We start from the raw sequence: 14,660 nt of genomic DNA, 5'->3' as shown, positions 1-14,660 counted from the left end.
TTTTAGCCCACTCAGAAAGGTCTATTCACATATCTCTTCACCAGACCTCTTTGTCACCAATTTTCCAATTATGGTCTTTCCAAGTCCCTGACCATCCAGCCAAACCATTAGCAACAGCCCATGAGTCAGTATACAAACGCACCTTTGGCCAGTTCTCCTTCCAAGCAAAATGAACAACCAGGTGCACTGCTCAAAGTTCTGCACACTGGGAGGATTTCCCCTAACCACTGTCCTTCAAGGACACCCCAGAAAGGGGTTGTAGTGCTGCAGCTGTCCACTTCAGGTGGTACCTGCATATCGTCCTGAACAATCTGTAAACCAGGCCCAGGTTTTCTCTTCCTCAGTCAATTCACTGTAAGGAATTCCCCAAGGGGCTACAGCTCTGGTCTGAGAAAGAGAAGACAATGTGGCAGGAGTGGAGACCATGAGCATTTGGGCCACTTCCTCAAATAACTTATTTGTGCCAGGACGTGCTCTGGCCCCATCTCGTATATACCATTTCCATTTTATGATGGAGTGCTGCTGCGCACACCCAACTTTATGGTTTGGTGGGTCAGATAACACCCAGCTCGTGATAGGCACCTCAGGTTTCATGGTAACTTGGTGGTCCATGGTTAAGCGTTCAGTCTCTACTAAGGCCCAGTAGCAGGTCAAAAGCTGTTTCTCAAAAGGAGAGTAGTTATCTGCAGCACATGGTAAGGCTTTCCTCCAAAATCCTAAGGGTCTGTGTTGTGATTCTCCTATAGGAGTCTGCCAAAGACTCCAAACAGCATCTCTATTTGCCACTGACACTTCCAGCACCATTGGATCTGCTGGGTTATGTGGCATAGCAGCTTGTATACCAGACTGGACCTATCACAGAGCCTCCTCTTGTTCAGGTCCCCACTCAAAATTAGCAGCTTTTCTGGTCTCTCGATAAATGGGCTGGAGTAGCATACCCAAATGAGGAATACGTTGTTGCCAAAACCCAAAGAGACCAATTAGGCGTTGTGCCTCATTTTAGGTTGTAGGAGGGGCCAGATGCAGCAACTTATCCTTCACATTAGAAGGGATATCTCGACATGCCCCATACCACTGGACACCTAGAAATTTCACTGAGGTAGAAGGCCCCTGTATTTTTGTTGGATTTATCTCCCATCCTCTGAAATGCAAACACCTTACCAGTAAGTCTAGAGTAGTTACTACTTCTTGCTCACTAGGTCCAATCAACATGATATCATCAATATAATGGACCAGTGTGATGTCTTGTGGGAGGGAGAAATGATCAAGGTCCCTGTGGACAAGATTATGACATAGGGCTGGAGAGTTGATATACCCCTGAGGTAGGACAGTGAAAGTATATTGCTGACCTTGCCAGCTGAAAGCAAATTGTTTCTGGTGGTCCTCACTAACAGCTATTGAGAAAAAAGCATTTGCCAGATCAATAGTTGCATACCAAGTACTAGGGGATGTACTGATTTGCTCAAGCAATGATACCACATCTGGAATTGTAGCAGCTGCAATTGGAGTTACCACCTGGTAGAGCTTACGATAATCCACTGTGATCCTTCAAGACCCATCTGTTTTCTGCTCAGGCCAAATAGGAGCGTCGAATGGGGATGTGGTGGGAATCACCATCCCTGCATCCTTCAAGTCCTTAAGAGTGGCAGTAATCTCTGCAACCCCTCCAGGAATCTGGTATTGCTTCTGATTTACTATTTTACTAGGTAGGGACAGTTCTAGTGGTTTCCACTTGGTCTTTGTCACCATAATAGCCCTCACTGCACAAGTTAGAGAGCCAGTGTGGGGATTCTGCCAGTTGCTCAGTATGTCTATTCCAATTATGCATTCTGGAACTGGGGAAACAAATACAGAATGGGTCCAGGAGCCCACTGGACCCATTGTGAGATGGACTTGTGCTAAAAGTCCATTGATCACCTGCCCTCCATAAGCCCCCATTCTGACTGGTGGACCAGAGTGACGTTTTGGGTTCCCTGGAATTAATGTTACTTCTGAACCAGTGTCTAATAATCCCTAAAATATCTGATCATTTCCTTCTCCCAAAAGCACAGTTACCCTGGTAAAAGGCCATCGGTCTCCTTGAGGAAGGCTTGGAGGAACATTAACAGTATAAATTTGTGGCACTGTAACAGGGTCCTCCCCCAAAGGGACCTGGCCTTCCGTTCATTCGAGGGGCTCTGGGTTTGTAAACTGTCTCAAGTCTGGAAATTGGTTAAGGGGCCGTGACTCTGTGTTTTTGTAATTCAGGTTAGACTTCTGTTCCCTTGACCTAGAACTCTTTTGTTTATACAGCTCAAACAAGAATTTAGTAGACTGCCCTTCTATTATACTTCTAGGTACCCCATGATTTACTAGCCAATGCCACAAATCTGTGCGAGTCATATAATTTTGACTCCTGCTTTGAGTTTGCTGTCTATTATAATAGCCACATGTACCCTGTCTTTGGCGATTAAGTGCTGCCACCTGGCTTCTGCTAAGTTGGGATCCCATCATCCCCATTGTATTTAAGGATTCCAGCTCAGTGACAGCAGTTCCTACAGTAATATCTGACCTACAGAGAAGTGCAACTATAGAGCGCTTCAGGGGTAATGGTGTTAGTCTCACAAATTTATTTCTCACTGTTCTGGTAACAGGTGCATCCTCCGGACATTCCTGGGATGTAAGAGCAGGCTTTGCATGATAAATCCACTCTAACATTCCAATCTCTAAGCCTCTGGATCCCCTCATCTACATTATACCAGGGAAGTTCTGGCATTTCAACCTCAGGTAATGTCAGCCACCTTTTGATCCATGTTTCAACCAACCATCCAAATAAACTGTTAATGCCTTTTCTAACCCCTTGAGCTATAACACTGAATGCAGAACCTCTGCTTAGTGGACCCATATCAATAAATTCAGCCTGATCCAGCTTATATTCTTCCCACCATTATCCCACACCCTTAAAATCCATTGCCACACATATTCACCTGATTTCTGTCTATATAAATTGGAAAACTCACACAGTTCTTTTGGAGTATAATGTACCTCCTCATGTGTGATACTTTGTACCTCACATTTAGGGGCCTGTTGGGACTTTAGTCTAGTTATAGGTCTAGAAGAAATGAGGGGTGGTGGGGGTGGGTCATGAAAAGAATCAGAAGTATCTTCCAAGCCATTTGCTTCAGGGCATTCATTTGCAGTTTCATCTGGTGAAACAGGATTAATCACTCTAGGGCTAATCTCTTTGGTGGAGGTTGGGTGGCCAACTCCTCAAGGCAGGCTGGAGGTGGGGTGGCTATGTTCTCAGGGCAGACTTTTACAGGGTTATCTAGAGAGTACTCAGTATGACCCAGGGTTTCAGCCTCACTACCAACATCATTATCAATCTATATGTCACCATCCCATTTTTCAGGGTCTCACTCCTTTCCAATCAATGCTCTCACTTTAAAGGCAGACATCATGCAAGATTGAGATTTCAGTTTACATTGTAAAATTGCTACTCTAACAATAAGATTCTGAGTCTGATTTTTGGAGATCTCAAGTCTACAGCTACAGGAAATAAGATTTTCCTTCAGGACACTTATAGAAACCTCTCCATCTGTCAGACAGCGTTTAAGCTTCTTGTTTGAAGCCTTAAGCCCATCTCCTTCACTCATTAATGTATATAGTGTATTTAACAAAAACCAGCCAACATCTCTATACCTCCTATTTCCACAAAATTCTGCAAAGGTGTCAAAAACATTATCCTTCAGAGCCTGGCTTCATACAAGCAAAGTATCAGAAGAATTGAATGGTGATATTTTGACTATCTGTTTTGCCAACTCACTCCACGGATTGGCAGTGTCATTCTGATTATAGGAATCAGAATCCTTAGTGCCTTTGAGTATAGTCAGAGTAGAAAACCATTCATAAAAACCCATTTTTAAGATTCTGTTTCTTAAGAACCATTCCTGATACCAAGTTGTATGAGTTAGGGTTCTCTAAAGAAACAGAACCAAGAGGAAATATTTGTAAATATAATAAAATTTATAAGATTGTCTCACATAACCATAGCAACCCAGAGTCCAAAATCTGTAGGGCAGGCTGAGAAGCTGACGACTCTGAAGGAGGGCCTGGATGAACTCTACAGGAGAGGCTTGCCTGCCAAAGCAGGAAGAGAACCTGTCTCTTCTGAATCCTCCTTAAAAGGCTTCCAATGATTAGATTAAGCATCACTCATTAAAGAAGACACTCCCCTTGCCTGATTGCAAATGGAATCAGCTGCGGATGTAGCCGACATTATCATGATTTAATTCTATGAAATGTCCTCATAGCAAAACACAAGCCAGCACTTGCCCAACCAGACAAACAGGCACTACCACTTGACCAAGTTGACACATGAACAAGACCATGACAAACTGTAAACTAGCAACTTATTAAATTCCCCTTGCATTCTGGCAGCTAGCAAACTAGAACAGATTCTGGTACCAGGAGTGGGGTGCTGCTGCAGTTTGCAAATACCAAACATGTTGGAGGGATTATTTCAGGCCAATTCCTAAATAAATAAATATGCATCTGCCAAACATTGAACTAAATTTGTTGATATTTACTTTCTCCAAAATTAACCAGAATATTCCCTCCACTTGTTGAGGGAATTTTATCAAATTTTCTGGGGACAAAGTTCCTTTGTTAGAACTTGAAAATATTCATAATGAGGAAGTACAGCATAATAGTTAAAACCATAGGTGTGGAGCTTTAAAAGACCTAGATTCAAGTTCTGGCTTTGCCACTTATGAGCTGGAAAATCTTAGGCAAGTTATTTAAACATTATGAACCTTAATTTATTCACATGTAAAGTGGGAGTGATAATACCTTCTTCAATGGTACTAATTATTTTATGACGATGATGATGATCATTTAACTGTGAAATATGATGTTTTGCACCTGGTTGCAGCTACACAACAAAAAGGGAAAAGAATAGGTGAATTTGGGAGCAAGAGAATTAAAAAGGATTTATATATGGATAATGTGTGTGTATGAGGGACAGCGAGAGTGAGAGCAAGAGAGAGAGAGAAAAAGAAATATTAAAAAAAAAAATCCAAGTTTCTGAACCTGCATGATTGAAGATAAAGCATCATTAATTAAGATATAAAACATAATAGAAGAACCATTTAGGAAAGAGGTGGATTCTGTTTTAGATAACATGTTGGAGATACTTGTGAGACAACCAGGTGGAGCTGTCTTATAGAGAGAGAAATTCTGTTCTGCAACTGAAGAAAGAGGTCAGGACATTTGATGGGGTCACTGGCATATAAGTGATATTTGGAAACCATTAGGACAGATTACACAGTAGGGAGTGTATGTACAGTACAAATATAAAATAGAATCCTAGAGAGATCCAGTTAGAAATCAGCAAAAGATTTCAAAAGAAGTGATCAGAGAGTTTGGAAGAAAATCAGTATACGATGATGGATCAAGAGTAAAGAAAAAAAGGTTACAGAGCGATTGATTAAGAGTGCCAAATATCATAAAGTAGTTGAGAATTAAGATGATTTTAAAAATTAGGAAATTTTAGTGAACTTTGAGAGAACAGTTATAAGAACATTATCTGGGCTAGAAGCTCGAATACAGTAGGTTGAGAAATAAGTGAGAGTGAAGAAATGATCTTAGTTTTCCCAGCTGTGATCACAAATACCACAAAATGGGTTGGTTTACAACAGGAATTTATTGGCTCATGGTTTTGAAAGAATAGAAGTTCAAAATTGAAATAACAGCAAAGCTATGCTTCTTCTCCAAAAACTGTGATGTTCTGGGGATGGCTCCACATGAATTCTCTTGTCTCCTTCAGTTCTGCTGACTTCTGGCTTCTTCCTGTGGCTTTCCTTCTGAGCCTTCTCTATAAGGCCTCTAATAATAGGATTAAGACACATTCTGACTTGGTTGGCCACACCTTAACTAATAAAAACATCTTCAAAAGGTTCTATTTACAGTGGGTTCACAACCACAGGAATGTACTAAGATTAAGAACATGTGTTTCTAAGGTACATAATTCAATGTGCCACATGAGCAGAGCTAATTTATTTTTAAAACATCACTGAGAGACATAGTGCTATTGGTATTAAAGAAGGAAAAAGAATGATGCCTGAAGGGAAAGCAGAAATGAGGGAGACTATTTTTTTAAGGACACCTAAGTCAGCAATGGAGAGACCATAAAGACAAGAGAAAGGCATAACTGATGGAGCAATGTCACTGACGGAGAACATAAGGTTACCCTTGTTACAATTCATATACTTCTTCCTCCAAGATGGATACAAAAGATAAAAGACTAATGAAGTCATGAAAATAAAAATAAGTTTGAAGGTATAGGGAAGGTATGCAGAAGGAGTTTTTGCCTAATAATTTCAATTTTCTCCAGATGTAGGAGGCTAAGTCATAAACTGAGAATGAAAGATAATAGAGGTGAGATAGAGGCATGAAGATTGTGGCAAACATTTGGAACATCTGCTATGGGAAATAGGAAAGGGACTCTACTAGATTAAGTCAGCAGCATTTAATGCAGATGAAGTTATCACTGTCCTGACTGTTATCAGGCTGTTTTGATCACCACCACCACCACCACTATATTTCTAGTGTATGGCTTGCGAGAGAAAGATAAAGAGACTTGAAGATCAGACAGTTATTAAATAGTGAAGCGTAAATCAAATCCAGTTCATTCAACAAATATCCTGCAATGTCATTCTATTACATCATGCTGCTTCCTAAGAAATGCTGTAATGAGCATAACATTTTAAAACATAAATCTTTATGCCCTGTGCTGGTTTGAAATGATGCATGGCCCCTTGAAAAGCCATGTTTTAGTCCTAATCCCATTTTGTAAAGGCAGCCATTTCTTATGTGATTTAATCAAGACTGGTTGTTAAAGTGGATTAGATGGAAGTGTGTCTCCAACAATTTGGGTGGGTCTTAATTGGTTTACTGGAGTCCTATAAAAGAGGAAATATTTTGGAGAAAGAGATTCAGAGAGAGCAGAGCAGAACGACACAGCCACAAGAAGCAGAGTTCACCAGCCAGCAACCTTTGTAGATGAAGAAGGAAATTGCCTCCCAGGGAGCTTCATGAAATAGGAAGCCAGGAGAAGAATATAGCAGATGATGCCATGCTCACCATGTGCCCTTCCAGCCAAGAGAGAACCCATGACTGTGTTCATCATGTGCCTTCTCACTTGAGAGAGAAACCTTGAACGTCATTGGCCTCCCTGAACCAAGGTATCTTTCCCTGGATGGATGCCTTTGACTGGACATTTCTATAGACTTGCTTTAACTGGGACATTTTCTTGGCCTTAGAATTATAAACGAGCAACTTATCAAATTTCCCCTTTGTGCTGGTTTGAATCTGTGATGGACCCCAGAAAAGCCATATCCTTTAATCCTCATTCAATATTGCTGGGTGGGAGCATTTTGATTATTTCCATGAAGATGTGACCCACCCAATTGTGGGTGGTAACTTTTGATAAGATGATTTCCATGGAGATGTGTCTCCACCCACTGAAGGTGGAGTTCCTTGCTGGAATCCTATAAAAGAGGAAACATTTTGGAGAGAGTCCCTTTTGGAAGAGCCACATGAAAGCCAGCAGATGCCGCCATGTTCACCATGTGCCCTTCCAGCTGAGAGAGAAACGCTGAACGTCATTGGCCTTCTTGAACCAAGGTATCTTTCCCTGGATGTCTTAAATTGGACATGTCTATAGACTTGTTTTAATTGGGACATTTTCTCGGCCTTAGAGCTGTCAACTAGCAACTTATTAAATTCCTGTTGTTAAAGGAACTTCCGTTTCTGGTATGTTGCATTCCGGCAGCTAGTAAACTAGAACATGTCCTAATCTAATTCTTTTCAACTGAATAAAATCCTAGAAGTGAAATTACTATTATTAATTACAAATATACACACACTGGCAAATTACTTTTCAAAGCTGCTGTACCATCATATATCTCATCAGCAATTTGTGAGTAGGCCCATTTCACTGCCTCCTTATAACATCAAATATTCTCCTTTTAAAATATCTTTTAAAATTTGGTACAGTTAGGAATCTATTTGTTTTTATTTTGAAATATTTTAAGACTAATGAGGCTAACATTTTTCAGTTTTAATATAAAATTCAATATATCAGAAACTATGAGAATAAATTGATAGATGAACTGAAAATTTTCATACTCACACAAAGTTGATGAAATATCACTATTGATATCTTGATCACTATTTTAAAACAGCTCTATTATTTCATTTATTACTTGAGAAGTGACATTTTTGGAGGTGACTACCATAAGTCATAAATGAGAGCTGAGGTTAATTTACATTAATTTAAAGACATATCCCAGTTGATATTAAAAGAATAGTTCATGACCTTCAAGTAGTTCCATTTTTATTACTTGCCTTATAATTTGAAAAAAAATGAGTAGAATATTATTTTCACTTCAGTTTTACAATTGCTATGGTTAAGGAAGGCTTTATAAGATTTCAAAGTAATCTAAGTTAGTCCCTAGGCAGGGAGAGTGATATGGATTCAACACCCTTTTAATGTGTTTCCAGATATTTAGAATTCAATAGGCACATTTTCAAAAAGAAGGTATCAGAGATTTCCTAACTGATAGATATTTCAATCGAACTTTAGGAAAGTTTAGCTATAAAGGGTAGTCATTGGTAGAACAGAAAAACATTAAAATGCTAGTAGAATAGGATTTGAAGAGTAATCATAGACAGTAACAAAGAACTGAAAAACTACCCATCCATATCACATTTAACAGGAGCTAGGATTGCAGAGTCCAAGACATAACTCAGAATGTGGAACAGTGAGAAGAGAATCTCAATTATACATATTTTAAAGTATCACAATTCTATGATTAAGAGACTGGGCTATACAAATAAAAGATTCTATGGGTAGACACTACAAATAATCACCTGCAGTGGTGCTGCTCTGCAGGAAACATTCAGAAATGGTGAGGGCATTTTTTGATATCACAACTAAGTAGTGTTCCTAGTAATTAGCATCTGGAGGAACAGGGATGCCAAACAACCTGTGATGCACAGACAATTTCTGCACAATGGAAGAATTCTCCTACCCAAATGCCAAGAGTACCCCTAAAGATAGACAATGGACACACCAGAATACTAAATACGAACTAATTATACTGGGAAAATTACCTTTAGGACTAAAAATGAATAACAAAGAATAAATAAAACAACAATTTAAAGATAATCATTTATGTTTTAAGGTTGGACCTGGCAACAATACTGCCTGTACTTTTTTCCGGTAAACTGAAACTTTAAAGCATACATAGTTCTATAGTAATCTTTTGTGCGGTCTGTTTGAGTAAAAGAGAATACTAAGGGGTGGGCCACGGTGGCTCAGCAGGCAGAGTTCTCGCCTGCCATGCCAGAGACATGGGTTTGATTCCCAGTGCCTGCCCATGTAAAAAAAAGAGAGAATACTAAGTGTATTAGTTAGGGTTCTCTAGAGAAACAGAATCAACAGGGAACACTTGCAAATATAAAATTTATGAAAGTGTCTCACGTGACCGTAGGAATGCAGAGTCCAAAATCCACAGGGCAGGCTGCGAAGCCAATGACTCCAATGGATGGCCTGGATGAACTCCACAGGAGAGGCTCACCAGCCAAAGCAGGAATGCAACCTGTCCCCTCTGAGTCCTCCTTAAAAGGCTTCCCATGATTGGATTTAGCATCACTAATTGCAGAAGACACTCCCCTTTGGCTGATTACAAATGGAATCAGCTGTGGATGTGGCTGACGTGATCATGACCTAATCCTATGAAATGTCCTCATTGCAACAGAGAGGCCAGCGCTTGCCCAATCAGATGAACAGGTACCACAACTTGGCCAAGTTGACACCTGTCCCTAACCATGACACTAAGGTTACCCTGTATCACCATCATGTATAGTGTACAGAGATGCTTTAAAATATAAAGAACTTGCAATCTGTCAATCTTACCAAAAATATTAAAGAATTAGAAGTCTTATAATTGAAATAGAGATCCAGAGAAAGATTGAATATAAATTAGGAACACAGAAGGATAATAAGCCATAACATATCTTCAAGGCTAAGTATTCCTTGATATTTACATTTTAGTTAATCTGAAGTATTCTAAAGCATATATGAATTTGTGCCTTTGTTTGCACAGAGCTTTAAATTAATGGAAAGTCTTAAATTAATGAAGAAGATAAAATGGTTCATTATATCAAGTCTCAGATTGAATTTCAAACACATCTTAACTTCCAGGAAAGCGTCTACCAAAAGGTCTCTAATCAAGATGTTTACATCATACATGGATGTATGATGCTTTCCTGGATAATAAAGGAACAGGCTGAGGAGGTAAAGAGAGAATCTCACAAATGGAGACAATAATCGTTACGACCAAAAGAGATACTAACTGAATCTAAATCTACATGCAGATTTGGATACAGTTATTATTCACTTAGTTCACACCATGGAACTGATGGTTTCCTAGCATAATGTAGTGCAGTGAAGAAGGGTAAAGGCTATTGAGCTAGACTACTCTGATGGTTAATATCATGTGTCAACTTGGCTAGGTTATGTTGATGGGTCAAGTGAGCACTGGTTTGACTACTGCAGTAAGGGTACTGCCTGTATTTAAATCATTAGTCAGTTGGTTTTTTCTATAGCTGTTTATATGCGCAATCCACAAAAAAGATTGCCTTCTGCAATATGAAGTTTTCTCATCCAATCAGTTGAAGGCCTTAAACTTGTACTCAAGAATTTGTACTCTAATTTCTGTCTCTGAGTTTGCATTATACTCCAATATTTTCTTTGTGGTTATCAAGAGGCTTAAAGTTATTTTTGAAAGACAATCTTGCTGAATAGACAATTTCTGGTTGACAATTTTTCTGCTTTCAGCACTTTAAATGTTTTCCTACTTCTTTCTTGCCCTCATGGTTTCTGATGAGAAGAAATGGGCACATATCTTATTGAGGGTTCCTTCAATGTGACACACTGCTTCACCCTTGCAGCCTTCAGGATTCTCTCTTTATCTTTGATAGTTTGATTATAATATGATGTGACATGGGTCAGTTTAGGTTTACCTTGTTTGGAGTTTGTTGAGCATCTTGGATGTGTATATTCACGATTTCATCAAATTTGGGAAGTTCTCAGTCATTATTTTTTGAATATTCTTTCTCCCCATTTCTCTCTTTCTTTTTCTAGGACTTCCATAATGCCTATATTGGTATGCTTCATATTTTCCCAAGGTTCCTCTGGCTCTGTTCATCCTTTCTCCTTTCTGCACCTCAAATTGAATTACTTCAATTGTTTTATCTTCACATTCTCTGATTCTTTCTTTTGCCAGCTCCAATCTGCTGTTGAAGTCCTCTAGAAAATTTTTAATTTCTGTTACTGTGGTCTTCAGCTCTGCTTGGTTCCACTTCATAATTCCTATCTTTCTATTGATAAACTCTTTGGATTCAACTATCAGTCTTTTTCTGATTTCCTTTAGTTCTTTGCCCATGTTTTCTTTTACCTCTTTGAGTATACTTAGGACTCTTTTTTCAAAAGTCTTTGTCTGATATGTTCCAGGTCTGATTCTCCTAATGGATGGTTTCTAATTCTTTAATCTTCTCCTTTGCCTTGGCCTTCACTTCCTATTTCTTTGTATGGTTTGTGACCTTTTGTTGAAACTTGGATATTTTGATATCTTAATGTGTTATAACTGGAACTTAGACTGTGGCATTTGTTTCTCAACCATACAGCTAGTGTTATGATAGAGCTTGTCTTGAATCGCTATTTCTTTTTTAATGAATTTTTGGTATTTGTGCTGGTTTGAAAGGATCATGTGCCTTAGGAAAGCCATGTTTTAATCCTGACCCATTTGTGGCTGCAGCCTTTTCTTTTAATCCCTATTCAGTACTGTATATTGGAAACTTGATTAGGTTACCTCCCCGGAGATGTGGCTCACTCAATTGTGGGTATCAACCTTTCATTAGAGGGAGATGTGACTCCACCCATTCCAGGTGGGTCTTGATTAGTTTACTGGAATCCTTTAAAAGAGGAAATGTTTTGGAGAGAGTTTCTTTAGAATGACAAGAGCCATGAGGAGAGCCCATGCAGTCAGAGACCTCTGGAGATAAAGAAGGTAAATGCGCCTGTGGGAGCTTCATGAAGCAAGAGGCCTGGACCAGAAGCTAGAAGACAATGCCATGTTCGCCATGTGCCTTTCCAACTGAGAGAGAAACCCTGAACATCATCAGCCTTTCTTGAGTGAAGGTAACCTCTTGGTGCCTTAATTTGGACATTTTTATAGACTGGCTTTAATTGGGCCATTTTCATGGCCTTAGAACTGTAAACTAGCAACTTATTACATTCCCCTTTTTAAAAGCTGCCCATTTCTGGTATACTGCATTCTGGCAGCTAGCAAACTAGAACAGTATTTATCTTACTTTGCCAGTGCTATTACAAGGTTTGCTTAAACAATAGGAATTTCTTGGCTTATGGTCTTGAGGCTAGGAGAAGTAAAAAAAATCTACATATCAATAAGGTTTACATTCTTCCTGAATATTAAAGTATTCTGTTGCCAGGTTGCCATTAGCCTTGGGGTTCCTTGGCTTAAATCTGTGCTTTATGTTAGGTGGCACTGCCCTCTCCTTTCTCTTCCAGGCTCCCAGTGATATAACCTACATCCAGCTCTTCCCCTTGGTTTTCTCCGGTAATGTCTGAATGTTTTCAGTTTATGAAAGATTCCAGTAATCTGGACTAAGACCCCCCTCATTCAGTTATGTCACATCTTATCTAAAAATAGCATCTTCAAAAGGTCCTATTTGTAATGGGTTCAGACCCACAGGAAAGCAAATTACGATTAAGTATCTTTTTTTTTTTTCTTCCTGGACTACATAATTCAATCACCATAGCATTTATATCATCCTAGGAATTTTCCATTTCATCTTAATTGTCTAAACTGCTGGCATAAAGGTCCTAACACTCACTTAAAATCCTCTTAATTTCTGGAGGCGTTGTCCTGATGTCCCCTCTTCCATTCTTAATTTTGGTCATTTATGTCATCTGGGGTTTTTCTTGGTTAGTCTGGCTAGAGATTTATTAACTTTTGTCATCACCGAATTTTCTTTATTGCTTCTCATTTTATTTTTATCAAACTACTACCTGAAAATTGTTTTAGAAGCTAAGTAATGTGAATCTCATAAGAAACAATAGCTGTCCTCTTACCACCTCATCCCCAATTCTCCTTCTATAGAGGCAATCGTCCCCAATTATTTTTCCTATGAATGTACCTCCAATATTTCTAGAAAAAAACGCATATACTATTTATTATTTTATTTCAATCTTAGACATTATTCACTGATATTCTATACAAGAGGAGAATTTTGTTTCTTGACACTACCATTCTCTCCTCCCCCCTTCAATTCCCCACCTCCCACCCTCCTTTTACATTTATGCATAGCTTCAAGTTAAAACAGTCAGTTATTTCATTTTTATAACTATCCAACTGTTGTTTGTAGTTTAACCACAAATGTACTCTGATTATATCTTTTGTTCTCTGACTTTCATTTTCCCTGAGATTAATAGTTACCTAATTCTCCTGTTTGCTTAATTTTCAGTGTAGCTTTTACTAAATCTACTCTTAATTTTAAAAATTATCTTACTATGGTCAAACACTTAATGTAATTTACCATCAATTACACTGGTTCCAGAGACAGCCATTTTTGGAGTCTTCCATCACCCTGCCCTGATTTGTATGCTTTGCTTGTTAAATCTCCACACAGCTGTCACCCTAAGTCTTTCTTTCTGGGAATTTCACTTAGCTTCTTGTCTTGCTGGATCAATCTCTTGTTTTCTGGAGCATATGTTCTCAGATTTTTTTGGTTTACTCTTTCATTTATAGAAGCACATCTCTAGCAGCATCTTGAAAAAGGATCAGTAAAAATATTTACTGAGACTTTCAATATATTTCCTATACCATGATACTTAAAGGATAATTTAGCAATAAATATAATCTTAAATTGGAAATTATTTTCTCACATAATTTTGAAGATATTACTCCATTCCTTTCTCGTTTGCAATGCTGCTATTGAGAAGTCTGAAGACATTCTGACTCATTTCTTTCCTTGTAGCTTTTTTGGTCTGGAAGATTTTTTTTTTTGGTAGGCTGTATGGCAGGGGTCACATTTCATTCTTTTTTCCATGTATCCCGTCATCACAGTACTATTTGTTGATTTTTTTTTTTGTTGTTGTTGTTGTTGTTGTTAGTTGGTTTGTGTTTCGGCAAATGCATGGACCCGGAAGCGAAATCGGATTTCCTGTATGGCAAACAAAAATTCTACTACTGAACTACCCTTGTACCCCCTGCCTAGAAGATTTTAAAGTCTTATTTTTATCTCTATGTTCTAAAATTTCACAAAGATGGTCTCTGGTTTTGGGTCTATTTGTTATTCATTATTTGTTATTCATTGAGCATTTCGTGAACCATTCAGTTCTGGAAGTGCTCTTGTTTTATTTCTTTAGTAATATCCTCCTCTCCATTTTCACTGTCTTTTTTTTTTTTAGGCAATTTTATTAGTCAGGTGTTGGCCCTCATCATTTATTGCCTAGAACTACGAAGGGTCTGAAATTTTAAGGTATTTGCAAGCTAACAAGTCAGCAAGACAGTTTCATGTTTGCAGGCAAA

The 14,660-nt window shown here is 38.6% G+C and overlaps 1 protein-coding gene across 2 annotated transcripts in view; it reads right to left on the bottom strand.

Annotated features, from left to right (window-relative positions):
- Nucleotides 1-14,660, bottom strand: part of PIGK (phosphatidylinositol glycan anchor biosynthesis class K) — a 162,172-nt gene that overhangs the window by 41,461 nt on the left and 106,051 nt on the right. The window lies entirely within an intron of this gene.

This window comes from Tamandua tetradactyla, chromosome 11 (genome assembly GCF_023851605.1).
Source record: "Tamandua tetradactyla isolate mTamTet1 chromosome 11, mTamTet1.pri, whole genome shotgun sequence".
Lineage (NCBI taxonomy): Eukaryota > Metazoa > Chordata > Mammalia > Pilosa > Myrmecophagidae > Tamandua > Tamandua tetradactyla.
This window is presented reverse-complemented; position numbering and strand designations above follow the sequence as displayed.